A 15,227-nucleotide genomic window follows, 5' to 3' on the forward strand; every position below is an offset into this window, starting at 1 on the left:
CACTGGAATTTAAATCTTTTGTAGCCCTCCAAACGGGTCTTTAAAAAGTTCTACGACTGATGTTATAATGAGTGAGTATGAAGGTCGATCCAATAGAAAATAATTGTGTTTATCTTTCAAGAATTTCTCAGCAACCCAAGCATTTGAAATTGACAGTACTTACATTATATTTCCTGTGTTGTCTCGTCCGTTCAGAATAACCGCCATCAGAACACCATCATCATCATAATTAGGGCAAAGCTATAATAAATTCTCTTCACGTTAAACATTAAAATGACGAAACACGATCACAAATACAAAAATGTCTATTAAATAAGAACCAACTGGGAAGGCTGTCCCTAGGCTATACTATGATGTTACGAATACGGAAATTAAGCAATTAACAATAATTCTTTATTCGTACACGAAATCGGTCAAACGAAGCCAATTTCATTTCGATAGGATATTTTTTGTATACGTATTCATCCCGCTCCAATCATTTGGGCGTAAATTTTAATCAGCCCATGTAAATAAGTTTTATTTCTATAAATTGTTTCAGGATTGCTGTTCTGAAGGAATATACATACGAGGACGTGAAATGTTGACAACCGTTTTCCGGCGATACGATCTTTTGATTCGTGTCTTTGAAATGTTATAATTGATAGTTAATGTCAATTAATATCTGTTAAATATTGCTTAAGTTTACATATTTCTCCATAATAATTGTAAAATTGTATTGTATGAGCCGAGATGGCCCAGTGGTTAGAACGCGCACATCTTAACCGATGGCAAGCACCACTGAATTTTCATGTGCTTATATTGTGGTTATTATTTATCTGGTTCTCAGCGGTGAAGGAAAACATCGTGAGAAAACCTGCATGTGTCTAATTTCAACGAAATTCTGCCACGTGTGTATTCCACCAACCCGCACTGGAGCAACGTGGTGGAATATACTCCAAACCTTCTCCTCAAAGTAAGAGGAGGCCTTAGCCCAGCAATGGGAAATTTACAGACTGTTAATGTAATATAAAAAAAAAACTGCATGATCAAACCATAATGTACCTATAATAAGGATAAAATTGGACACCACTGGTTTCAGTTGAAATGAATCATTTAGTATATTTAAGTTAAAATTACGAATAATAACAGATGTAGATTTTCATATAGGTACGTGTTGGTCAGTTTACAATATTATTCTAACATTGATGCTCTGCATTGTTGTGTTCCGTTTTAATGGGAAAGTGAGAGTTTAAAGGCATCGTTGATGACTAGTTTTTTCATCCGTCTTAAAAGTTGTTTAAAGTTTGAAACAAATTATAATATAGTTTGGCAGAGGAACAAATAGACTCTCTGATGGTAAGACAACACTGCCAACGTCCATAGATATTATAGTTGTTAGAAATATTAACCATCCCTACACTGACAATGCGCCACCAACCTTGGTAATTACACTGGCTCACTCACTCTTCAAACCGGAACACAACAATACTAATTATTGCAATTTGACTGTAGAATATGCTTGAAAAATTTATGCTTCTATATCCATAATATGTATTTAATATTCAATTAATATAATTTGAACTCGAAAAAATCAAGTCGTTTTCTTACCGACAATAATATACAACAATGTTTTCTAAAAGGATTATAACGTTTTGATTCATTTCGAAAATGATATAAGATGTTACCAAAGAGAACCGACTTTAAATTTTACTTTAGGTTTAATTTTCATCCCATCCAACCCATCCTAAACAAAATTCGGTTCATAAATAACTGAGGTCTGAGTTAACAAACATAAAAAATACAACCGAAGATCATCTCCTTCTTTTTTGAAGTCGGTTAATAAATTCCATAAAACAATTTCTTTGATGACAACAGGTTTACATCGCACTTAGACAATAGCGCTGATATTAAATAATGAACCGTTCTCGACAACACCATTTCGCCACCAACCTTAGAGAACTAAGACATAATATATCTTGTGTCTGTAGTTACACTGGCTCACTCACCTAACGAACCTGATCTTTTCTTTATCTGATTCTGTTGTCTGTTGATTTTAAGTAACACATATTACAATACAGTGTACAATGAATTGTGAGGTTTTTAGTAATTTAAGTATAATACACGTTCGAATATTCTACTGTGTAGTGTGATCGTAATCCGAATCGGTTGATTCATGGAGTTGTGTTAATTTCCTGACCACAGCGCACACGTACCACCAATGTTTAAATGTTGTTATCAATGTTAAATCGCCACAGGGCTTTGTTTACTATATTTTAAACTAAGATTATCAATGTTTATTTGTAAAACACTATTAACTCGCCATGTTATTTTGCTAACATCATAAGTTACAAATTTGTTCTATGACATTAAATAGAAAAATATAACAAATTTTCCAAAAAAAAATAATAGCTTATACTTTCTCTGACACTTTTTATATCTGTGTTTAGTAGTGTGCTACTACGTCACAACTCCCGTGCGTTGTGATTTATGAATACATAATAATAGTACCTATGCAGGTAATGTCATCTGAATGACCATTTATTTGTCAATAAATGGCATAAAAATACCTGAATCTTTGACAAGGATACATTTACCTAGATAATCTGATGTGAAATAACAACAAAAGATGGACTATCACACCAAATCAAATCAAATAAAAACATTTTTTTTTTCAAATCAATATATACATACATATGTTGTCAATGTAAAATTGTTACCATTTGATAAAAAGTTTAAATTGCTTACATATTATCTTGTAGGTCTTATCAGTCAGTTCAGTTCTTCGTGCTTAAACGCATTTAGCACTGGTAATATTTAAATATATATAGTTTATTATTATGCATTGCGTACCGAAAATCAAATTACAAGGAAACACCTCTCGACGAAAAATTAATGTCCAAATAAACAGGTTCCAACGACGCGCGACCGTTATCCTTGGGTTTTAATTCTGAAGTATATGTATACTAATCAGCATTGGTATACAGCAGAGAAATGTAAACAAAATTGCATCCCGATTGAAAATTGTCACTATGGGCTCTTTGTTTTTGCAAAGTAGTAGAATATGTATGAATCAACATTTGAATTATCCTATATCTTTAAAGGGTATCTGTAATTATAGCAAACTGAGCCATTTTAGTACAAAAGTACTTTATTTAAGATCTATCATTCATTTCTCGAGGGTCACGTGCACTATGCATAGAATTCGACTGTACTTACTCATAATACCAAATATTCTCTTGACTTTGTGATTCATTTGTAAACAAAATTTATATTCAATTTAAGGTCTGTGTGGATGTACTCTCTATGAATCGTATTTATGGTTAACTTTTGGTTTTAAGAGGAAATAGATCGTGCCGTTTGCAGTGAATTGATGGTGTAAGAAATGGTGATGAATCTATAGTTCTTGTTAAGGCTATCATCAGTTTATATTTAAATGAGACTGACAAGTTTCATTGAAAATGCCATATATAATAATATACATATCACTAAATGATTATTATATTTAAAAAACGAATTTGACAAAATATACATATTGCAAAATAAGCCACAAAATATCAAACTTTTCAGTTTCCTTGTTAAGCTGAATAATTAACGACCCAATACAGAATGCCAACCACGTGGAATCCCCCTGTTTACTGCCTTCAACAAAGCCTTCTAACACGACACGGTTGCCCGGCCGTCATAACCCCTTTATTAAACTTTTCAAGATGACGAAATCTCATTAAAAACGAGAGCAAATACAGGGTTATTTGCGAAATTTCCATATTTTAATATGATTACTTTTATTTTGTTCCATTCGTCAAGCGAATTTCTCATTGTTCAAGGAGGAATATTGCTTATTAATTACTCTTAATATTATGCGAGAAAATTGAGTTACATAATAAAATGAACTGGTAAAATCTTGGTGGCAGTTCTGGGGAAGGGAAATATCCACAAACACTTGGAAATTTTATTACGGTATCGGTTATTATTTATTTAACATTGAGCGTGCGCAAATAATGCTGTTGAAGCCTATCCGATTATGTCGGATTGCCATTCCTTTGTCGAAACTGAAGGAACGGAGAGACCTGAGTTTGCGCTAAAATATCTTTTGCGCTATTGGCTATCCTCCGTTGTGTAACCTCTGCGACCAAAATCAAACAGGAGGATGTCATCTAGACTTTAATAATCCGAAACAAAATGAGAGGTACGTGTTATTAATTTTTTTCTTTCGAAATATAAGGCACACCATAATCATACAATATATTTACCACTTGAAATTATTAATACATTTGTACTACTGAGTAAAAGCTGTTCTTAACGATCTTATCAGTTTTCTGAGCTTAATGGTGAGTAAATTACAAATAATGATTTTTAAAAGGAAAACATTTGTTTTCCTTTTAGACCTCAATAAATTTATTTCTACAGGATTTATCGGGTCTGAAGTATTCTTTCAAACTATTTTTTTTCATAATAATAAGCAAATGAAAAGAAATCTTTTTTTTTTCATTTGATCGCACTCAGTAACAATTGGACTCATTTTAATAATCAAGCAATACTTAGTATTGTTGTGTTCTCGTTTTAAGAGTGAGTGAATGTAACTACAGGCACAAGAGATACACCATTTAAGCTCCGCATGCTGATGCCGCATTGGCTTTTTCAGGAATGCATAATATTTCTTACACCGGTAATGTCTATTATATATATATGGGTTTTAGTGACAATTTAACATAAGGTTACCCAATTGCCCGTCTGTCGACATATAAAATTAAAAATATTTATAATTAGCCCAGTTGAAGAAAAATAATACGTTTTAATTGATCACCTAATATATAGCTAGCTTATCTTAGGAACAACTAGTCCAAATCACTTCACGCTTCACCTAGTGGTAGGGCTTTGTGCAAGTCGGTCTGGTGTTTGGTTTATGAATATAAGTTACGTGATTTATTTAATCGTTCATCTTTCTTTTATTTCTATATTTTATTCCAAGGTTATTTGATTAAAATGAAACATTCTATTTTACACATTTAATAATGACAGTGGGTAGCAGACAAGCCACACCTGATACGTAAAAATAATTAATCAACCTTTTTAATATAATAAAATCAACATATATCTGGTATATATCTATGTATCGTAAATATTTTATTATCTTTTCCAAATCTGAAAATTTTCTTATTTCTTATGTAATAGCGAAACAGATTGAAGCAATTCAAATAGTAAAAATCTGTGCACTGAACGAAGCAATCGATGCGTGTAATGCGCTCAAACGAAATCTGCCTGAGATACGGCACAAAGTGCCATCACTTACGAATCTATCAGAAGCAATGCAACTTTATTCCTTTTATAAGTTATATAAAATTATTAAAGTCTTCCAATAAATTTATTTTTAACATTAAAATTTGTCACCTCTACAATGATGGTTCATTTTAAATGATTTTAATTCAAATTATGATATCTTATGATTGCCTGGTACTTTATCTAAGACGATTTATATACTGCTGTGCAAAGGCTGTCGCTTTTCCCATAAAAAACTTCCTAATCTCTTTGAAATATGTATTCCTAGTTATCTCATAATCGTCTGTAGAATATTCTGTAAAAGAAATTCGGAACTCATCGTAAAACTCGAGCGTGAATTTTCAGAATGTAATATAAACTTTAATAATAATAACATTTATAGGATAAAGAGTAAAAAAGTAAAGTTACTGTACTGTCCTACCGTTGGGCTGAGGTCTCCACTCCCTTTGAGAAAATTCCATCAAGATATATAATATTAATAGTATAGACGTATCAAAATTGCGTATCGGTCGACATTTCACGGGTGAATTCTTATAAAATGCACTTCTGGTACAATGTCTTAAATGTAATTGCCAATGCTATAAAAACTTATTCCATCATACGCGAATAAACATCTAAAAAGGACGCCTTCGCGCAAGACTGAGTCATTTATTTTATATTCCCCTATTCTGTGAAATTCTACTCTCCTACTGTCATACAATGTATAATAAAATAATAAAAGTGTAAAACATCACCGAAAATACTTTTTCAAACAAATATGAGAGAACAAAATAGTTTCAATTCAAAAACCTAAATGATATATCCGACCCGTATTTGAGGAACAAAATACAATTTAAAAAGCAGATCTAGACTGATAAATAACGGAAGAGAAGCTTGAATAGCTACTTAGTATATTATAGTTTATATTTTTAAATCGACTTAAAAGTACTTTTGCTGCCTCAGAAAACAATATAAAAAAATCGCAATTAATTATTTCAATACGCATAATTAAACTTCATTCAACCTTGACGGAGCTTTGAATAGTGATAATTATAATAATTTGTGCGTCCAAATTAGATCCGGGGCAGAGTTGAGCCAATATAGCGCACGTGCACCTTACGACTGGCCCAAAGTTCGACCGATTGCTACACCAATAAATTAGTTTTAACTGCTGGGGCTTTTCATCCCTCAGGGACCATTTTTATGACCCCATGTCTTTTTAACGTTCCTAAATGTCAATATTAGTTGGAATCGTGCCATTGTTTGTTTTGGGTTGAGATTATTTGGTAAGAAATGTCTCATAAGCGATCATTTTAATGGCGTTCCATGTAACCATGTATTCAAAAGTTAATATGAAGATATAATCAATTTGATTCAAGTTTTAATATCAATTTAATGTTATAATGCCAAGAAAATTCGCAATGTGACATTGGGTTTCAGTTTGAAAGATGATTGAGTTAGTTTGAACGAGCGATACGCGGGATACGTACCGGCTTAGAATAATGAAGAGTAGGACTAAATAGACAATGTATCGATAATAAGACGTTCAATGAAAATCTAAGAGCAAAGATTGTTAACACACATCAGATGAACCATGGTTAAGTAACTAACGAGCTCGTAAATAAATAAACCGTGCCGAACAAAATCTATGTTTTACTTTAAAAAATCGTGCATAGAACGTGTTGATTTTTTTTTTCTTTTTGAATATTTCTCTGATTGAATTTCTTATATTTTCACTTATCGCGAAGCGTTATAGCGTCATATATTTCAGCGTGCTGGCCGGCAGCCAAATTGGACAACTTTTTGCTTGAAAATTATATCAAAATTTACAAATATCGGCTTTAAAATTGAGTTTCAGATATTTTAATAAACTTTTACTTTAAATGGTTTGGGATTGAGCGGGGGTCGTATTTAATACTCACTGGTTTTCAATAGTTTATTATGTTCGCCAAAACTTGTAATTGAGCACAAATTTAAACTATATCTTTTGGTTTGTAATTAATATAATTTAAAAAATATGTAAGTTGTAAAATAACTTGTTTAAAGGATTTTTTATGTTGGATAGACCATAAATGTTTACGCATTTTATTTTTTATATAATTAATAACGATAATTAGGTTCTAAAGGAAATATTGTATTATTTTTTATGGTAATAGATGTTCTGAAACAAAATACTTGTATCCATTTTATCCCAAGGCAAATAAACTAATTAGAAAAAGCGTAGAAAATACTCTTTTAATATAATAGTAATGTGAAAATGAAAGCAATTTCGCAATTTACTACTTAATGCTGTGAGACTATTTGGTTCAAACTATTCAAATTATTCATTACTATAGCGTAACCATAATAAAAATGGTAATAAACAAAAGTATAGCGAAAGAGGAAACTATTAGTAAGAAAAATATGATCGAATCTCAGTAAACTTCCAACGAAAACATCTACGCCAATAATAATAATCGCAATATCAACTGTAAGTCCTAATACAGAAACAGCAGTAACACTAAAACTGATAACCATAACAGCGTAATTTAAACCTAATCCCAATGCTGTAGACGCTAAAATAGAAATGACGACAAAGGTCGTAGCATGGCAACCATATAAAACTAGCTATGACGTTAAAAATCAACTGTATACGGACGAAATAAGGGACAAAGAATATGAAGTGGATAAGTGGTTCTGTTAGCAAAGAGATTCAGACATTGAATTTGCGGGCTAGGTTAGGCACTTGGACGCAGTGACAGTACTCTAAAATAGCTTAACAGCATGTAAAAGTTACGGTCATAACATATATGTTTGTTGCTACAAACCGTGTTCCCACAAAGGGTATACTCTAAGCCGTACAAAGAATGCTCTCAAATAGAAATGTCAGGCTACATTTCGTTATGATGCGGAGTTGACATAGTTGGAAATTTTAAAACGTTTGTGAAACAAATCAATCTTGTTTGTGTTTTGTTAAAGGATTTCTGAGTTGTTCCGTATGAAGATATTTTATTATTATTATATTGGTGGATAAATGCGCCATCTGATGGTAAGTGGTCACCACCGCCTATAAACATTGCCATTGTAAAACTGTTAACCATTTCTTACATCGATAAGGCGCCCTCAACTTTGAGAGCTAAGATGTTATATTCTGTTGCTGTAGTTACACTGACTCAACCTCTCTTTAAGCCCGAACACAACAATATTTGTGTTGGGGCTTATTGATAGATTATTGCTGTTTGGGCAAAAATATAAGAGTATTTTACTAAAGTAAACTGTATGATAAAAAAATCATGATAATCGTCAATATTTCAATTCTACCAACGTTTCGGAAAGTAGCCTCCGAGAAGAAACGGCAAGAAACTCGTTAAGTTGCTCTTTTCAAATAAACCAGATTAGTATTCACAATTTTTCTAAATCAGTGGCCGATCCTAAATCCAAGTATTTTTATCCAAAAAGTATTATTTTATCAAATAGGTGTGATCTGTTAGACCTCGTTATATTATTTACACAAGCTCCAAACCTTCTCTTCAGATGCAGAGAAGTCCTTAGCTCATCAGCGGAAAATTTATAGTCTGTTACTTTTTACTTTAGATAAGTGTTTATAACTCCATTGTCCATTTGAAGAGACCTACATGAGTCTAACAATGCTTACGCGCTAAATAGAAGCCGCTGTGAATAATGCTCGCTATTGATGAAACGATTTCTTGTAGATTATGTGTTAAAAAATTATAGTTATAATATAAATTCATAATAGATGTATAGATCACTACATGTGTGTGCACGCTTATAATAAAATCGAACATTAGGAAGAAAAATATATCTATAAAAAAATATTTCGCTTAATAATAGTCACAATATAATTAATTATTACTACTATTATTATAAAGATTTCAAAAATAGAATATAATCATTACAAATCAAATGAAAGTAAGATATTAATCGTTTTTTATCGAAATTAGTAAATATTATCAAACAATTATAAATGAACATTTAATTGAATAATATTCCGATTTTTAATAAATAAGTTCGTCAAAATAATATAATAAAAGAGCAATTAAATAATACCACTGAAAATGTTACACATAGATAAATTCTCCCAAGTTCGCAATGAGTAAGTAACAGATGGTATTTCCGCGTCCGGTCGCAATTTGAAGTCGTTCCCTGTGATGAATGGCCAGCTTTAAATCTTAGTGATGTTGCTCTACTTGTGCAGCTGAACTAGTGGTTAACACGATAACGCTGAGTTTAATGTACCGTGTATAACTTAACTTATACACTGACTACTAATTATTATCGTAAAGGTCCTTTAGTTTTGCTACAAAAATGTGCACAGCGATGCTTTCAATATTATTTAATGTCAAGTTTATCGGAAAAAATTACATTTATTTTGATATTGACTATTTCATATGAAAATATTATTAACGTACTGGAAAAGATATTGGCAGTAACTAGCAATGATTACCATTATATGATCGGTGAGTTTGATAAATGAATATAAAATAAAAACAGCAGAACATTGATACTGCACTAGTTGGCATTCGCAGATTCGCTCGCGTTTTAGGGGGTGGTCGTCAAGTGTTAGGCGTAATAGGGCAATAGCCAGACAGAAAGAGAGACAGAGTTTCTTTCACATTTATAATATTAGTATAGATTCTATTTGGGCATCGGCAATATTTTATTAATGAAACTAGGCGTTCAAGTTCCGCAGAGGTGATATACGATGCAGAATCTAATATTATAGATATGTTTATCGATATTCTCAGTAAATTTTTCCTAGGTATTTTCCTATTTATGGTGCTTTACCTTTCCAATTAAATTTGATACCAAATACAAGCCTTAAAAATGTTTTAACAACAAACTCGAGTTATTATAGTTTAGAAGTTTATTCATCAAACTTTAAACAAAAAAATCTCGGTATCTGTTCTGTTGGTGTTACGATAAAGGGTAAAATTGTAAGTGCTTGGGTGAAGTTTAAAAACATTGTAGCGTTGTCTGGCGATGGTGAAGGAATTTCATTAAACTTGCCTCGTTGGACGACGTCGGATATTACTGGCCGGAGTCCCTGTTATACGAACGCGTAACTTTAATTCGTGTCCATGTATAGAACGATGGCTGTACAACATGACTTTACCAATGAAGTTTGTAATTGGAATTTCGTAAGTCAGTACAGTATGTCTTTCTATGTGTATCCAATAAAATTTTAGTTTGTGAACTTTCAAGCATTTGACTTTGAAAAGTGATTTCCTGAAGGCTTTACCGCAAAAAAATATTGTTTTTAAATTTGATTTAGACGCAATACTCTTATGACTACCATTCTAATTGTCATTCCGTACAACACAGCTATACAGCGACGATCACAATTTTTCTTAGTAACCATTTAATGCAATATTTTAAAATTTCTATTTTGCCCTTGGTACTTAGGTGACAATTAATGATTCTGTATGCGTGCGAGTTACAATACGGTGTAAATGCGGTAACACAGCCGCTTTTTGATTTTATAGCCGCACTAATTTCATGTCTAAGCGGTGGGCACTTTGTCATAGGTTTCATAAAACGCAAGCTACTTGTTTTCAAATCTGCGTTTTATCTTCCAAAACTTCAGGTGTTGCTAGTTCAAGTTTTAGTTCAAATTTATGATAATTGATCCTTGTGGTTTGTTGAAGTCGTTAATTAAATGTTGTTATTAATAGTCTATGTGGTTTTGAAATTAATGGCTATATAAATTGTTTGAGAATACAATAAGTGGTTTATATTTGAAGTAATGGGATTTGAAAATTATGTTAAATTAAAAAGGAATTGATGAGGAAAGGCCAAGTGCATATAAACGCGGACATTTACTGAAAATCACGGAATTTATTCGTCCTTGTGTTTTCTGACTTTTGTTTATAATTAAGCTCGATGATAAAAGTAGAAAGGTGAAAAAACTTGCACGATTGACTTGAAATTCTACAGCATGTATGCACCGTATGCGTATATATGCATGTGAACCCAGGCAAGCACTGTGTTAATGTGGTTAATTTGTGTTATAAACTCATCTCATACTCGGCTGTAAAGAAAAACATCGCGAGTGAACAGTAGTAACACAGAATCACGTTGAAGGGTTTGATCTCAACTCCATTGCTAACTGACGTTACGTTGACATCTGTCACAAAATAAGCGTACACTATAGTTATTATTTGACAGAACAGTGATATGAGGATTAAGCTTTTAAAAAGTAACAATAAACCTTAACAGTAGGGTAACTTCGCTCAAGCGAATTTCACTTTCTCTTATTGAATTTCATATGGGCATATGAGACAATGGCTGACAGGCCCCAGGGGCATAGTCAGTTTATCGCAGGTCTAATTACGTGATGTGAATGGCTTCATTGCTCTGATGAGTGTATTAATCATAAGAATGGGTGCGGCTTAATGAGACCATTTTACTGTTTTCATTTACATTATTAAATAAAGACAGACTTTTGGTACAGACAGGTATAGACAATAATCTCTCAATGTTTGTGGTTTGTAGCTCGCTTGAAAAATTACTTGTTTTGGTTTAAGAAGTGGAACTACGTTTAATAAAAATGAGGTTTTATTTTATGTGTCAGACACATACGTTTACTATTCTGAAAGGCAGCTTCGTTACTTTTATGAGTTTTAATGTTATTATACATAAAATAAAACGGTTTAACATTTCATCATATTTTTTTGTAAAAAACATATCATTAATTACAAAGTCTTTTGATGATTCTAGCAAAATTTGGCCACAGTAAGCTGTTTCTAGGACAAATTTGAAGATGATTAAGATTAATTATAAGGTTTAAGCAAACACAGGTGCACTTTTCACTCCCTAAATATAGTACACATAGTCCGTTGGATCCAGTCCAATAGATCGGAGAAAAGCACAGAAATGAGTGCATTTCAAAGGGCTTGCTAACGAATAGTTTCAACTTTAACTCAGAACGATGTTTAATATAAAGAAGAATCATCTTCAGCATTTCCAGCGACTCTACGAGGCCGATATTGTTAAAATTGATATTGTATAATAACACCTACATATTTAAACGTCGAACTTTCTATAGTACTTCAAAAGCTTTCTTGCTTAAACGAATAGCTTTTTACTACTCTCCATTTACATCTCCAGGCTACTACTAATTAGTTAGTAGTAGCCTGGAGTCTGAAAATTACAAGTGTAAACAATCGCGTGCATTGGAAAACATTTAAAAAACCGTTGGACTTGCGTCTAAACTCTCTCTGGTTGTGTCTGCTGTCCCATCACACCATATATTATTGTGTACCAACTTACACCATAATATGTCCAGCATAGCTTCCTAGTCTAGTCTACCCTAGACGAAATCGGTCAGGATGACATGACTATCACTATTAGTAAAGTTTAATATGGAGTTGATTTAAATTAAAATAGAAAATCAAAATATACTTTATTCAAGTACGTTTTACAAGCACTTTTGAGTCATTTAACAAACTATATTAAATGAAGCTACGACCCTTTAGGGAATACAGATTCTGCCGAAAAGAACCAGCAAGAAACTTAGTAATTTTAAATATATATAGACGATTCGAGGCGATATGATGATGTATACTAAAATTTACTTATAGTTAATAAGGTCAGACGAAATGTTTGATTCTTTAATACAAGGAGTTTATTGTTACTCGTATCACATGTCTGTCGAATGTCTTTTTTATGAGCGGCTAGTGATGACACGAAGGATTTTTTACGTCTATAGTAAAAAAAGCATTTTAAAGAAATCTCGACGGTATATTTTTTATTTATTTCAATTATACTTAATATAAATGATTACGGTAGGTAAGGTAGGGATTTGTGCAAGCGCGTCTGGGTAGATACCACCCACTCAGATATTTTACCGCCAAACAACAGTACCCAGTATTGTTGTATTCCGGTTTGAAGGGTGAGTGAGCAAGTATAAATACATCTTAGTTCAGTAGTTAGTAGGTTGGTGGCGCATTGGCGATGTAAGGAATGGTTAATATTTCTTACAGCGCTATTGTCTATGGGCGACCACTTACTATCAGGTGGCCCATATACTCATCGCTAAATCAAAATTTCTTGATTATGATTAAAAATACCATACTGACACGCTGTTAAATATAAACCCATATTTTCAATACACTGCGGATAGAAGGAAATTCTTGTTAATTCTATCAACTTAATTCCCTCATCAATTACGCGCTCCTCGAAACAGACGTTAGTGGAGTTATTTATTAAAGCATCTGATATTACATTAGTTAATCAACCATGAATAATATTATGAAGATGTTGTCGATAACTAAGCTTTGTTTATGATGTTATTTATAATTTCATCATCATAATATATACTTAATTTTATGAGATGTGTTGAATAACAACATAATTAATTTAGTAAAAATAAGTATTTTCTCCACCATACTTATTGCTTCAGGTACTGACTGTCGTCTTATATACAAAATAATATATAATAAAGAGTAAAAGTGGTTTATCAGTATGATCTGGAAATATATTTTAATAATAGTACTGCAAGTTACTATTAAGTTATCTTAATGTCATTCAACTATTCCTTGTTGATATAATTTAATAATATCAATAAATCTTTATTACAAACCAAGACGAAACAGTTACATTGAAAACAAAGACACAACGTTTTTGACTTTGTTTAAGAGGTTTTGTTCAGCTAAATTGCAGAGTTTTTACCAGACAATCTAAGGATAGAGAAGAAATGGCTCTATAAACATATAAAGATTTAAGTGACTACTGTAATGTATTATGATGAAATAATTTATAATAAAGTCATAAATACGAAATTAACTCTGTTGATCTTTCACGACCAAATTGCTGAACTAAATTTGATGAAAATTTGAGATGAAAGCAAGCTTGAACTGAAGGACATAGGCTACTACAGTACTAGGTCGTCAGGTCGCCAAGCAGCTGACGACCAAACTCAGAAAACATAAGCGAATCCGCGGGTGACAACTAACCATATAAATACTTATTAACACATTAATTGTTTGGCTGTAGGACTCTGTGCTAGCCCGTCTAGGCAGGTACCACCCACTCATCAGACATTCTACCGACAAACAGCAATACATGCCGTTAGTACAGTTGTATAGATACATTTAATCCATTATTCTTAGAGCTCTGGCAATTCTTTTGTTTTCAGTTTGTAAATTAATATGATTCACAGAATCTCGAACGAATTTTGAAATGATTTTCCGATAATAAGAAACTTTGACAAGCAATCCTTTTATTATCCGGCAATACGATTGAGTATTAATTATTAGCAATTCTATTCAAACAAAATTTGAAGTTGTCGACTGAAAAACAGAATTCGAAGAATCAATAGCTCATCTGATAATTAAACAAGTTTTTGATTGATCCGGTATATTCAATAGATACAATGAAGATATGACAAGGTTGTATAAGTCAATATTTAATACGATGCTTTGTGGATTTTGTGTAAGTTCAACTGGGTGCTTAAAGTAAAATAACAGCCTCTAAATATCCCACAGTTACTAAAAGTCTGATCGCTCTAGATGAAAAGGTTTTAGAATTTATTTCACCACGCCGCCAATATCCATTTGACTCATTTTTTTTCACTACCACAGATTTATTTTAATCACAAGTTCAGCACATGAAAATTGTATGGTGTTCTTTCGGATTTGAACCCACGACAGTAGAGTACAGTACAGTGCACCACAACCATTCCTGGGGGCAAGTTATGATGAAGATGGTGAAATAACTTCTGTACACAAGGAAGAACAGAAGTTAAAGCAGGACCATTAATTGTCTTTTTTTATTTTTTATAGAAGCCGCCAACACACCAACGGTTTAAAAACTAAGTTTGATTATTAATTATATATCTCTTACCAGTTTAAAGTGAATTATATATTATTAAAGTATAACCAATGACAGTGACAAACCTTAAGATAAACCAAGTAAAGAAACTACTTAAGATAGGGACAAAAACGCACACGATAGCTTTTTTCAAAAGTTAACTCTAACTCATTTTAGAGGAC

The sequence above is a fragment of the Vanessa atalanta genome, chromosome 12 (genome assembly GCF_905147765.1).
Source record: "Vanessa atalanta chromosome 12, ilVanAtal1.2, whole genome shotgun sequence".
NCBI lineage: Eukaryota > Metazoa > Arthropoda > Insecta > Lepidoptera > Nymphalidae > Vanessa > Vanessa atalanta.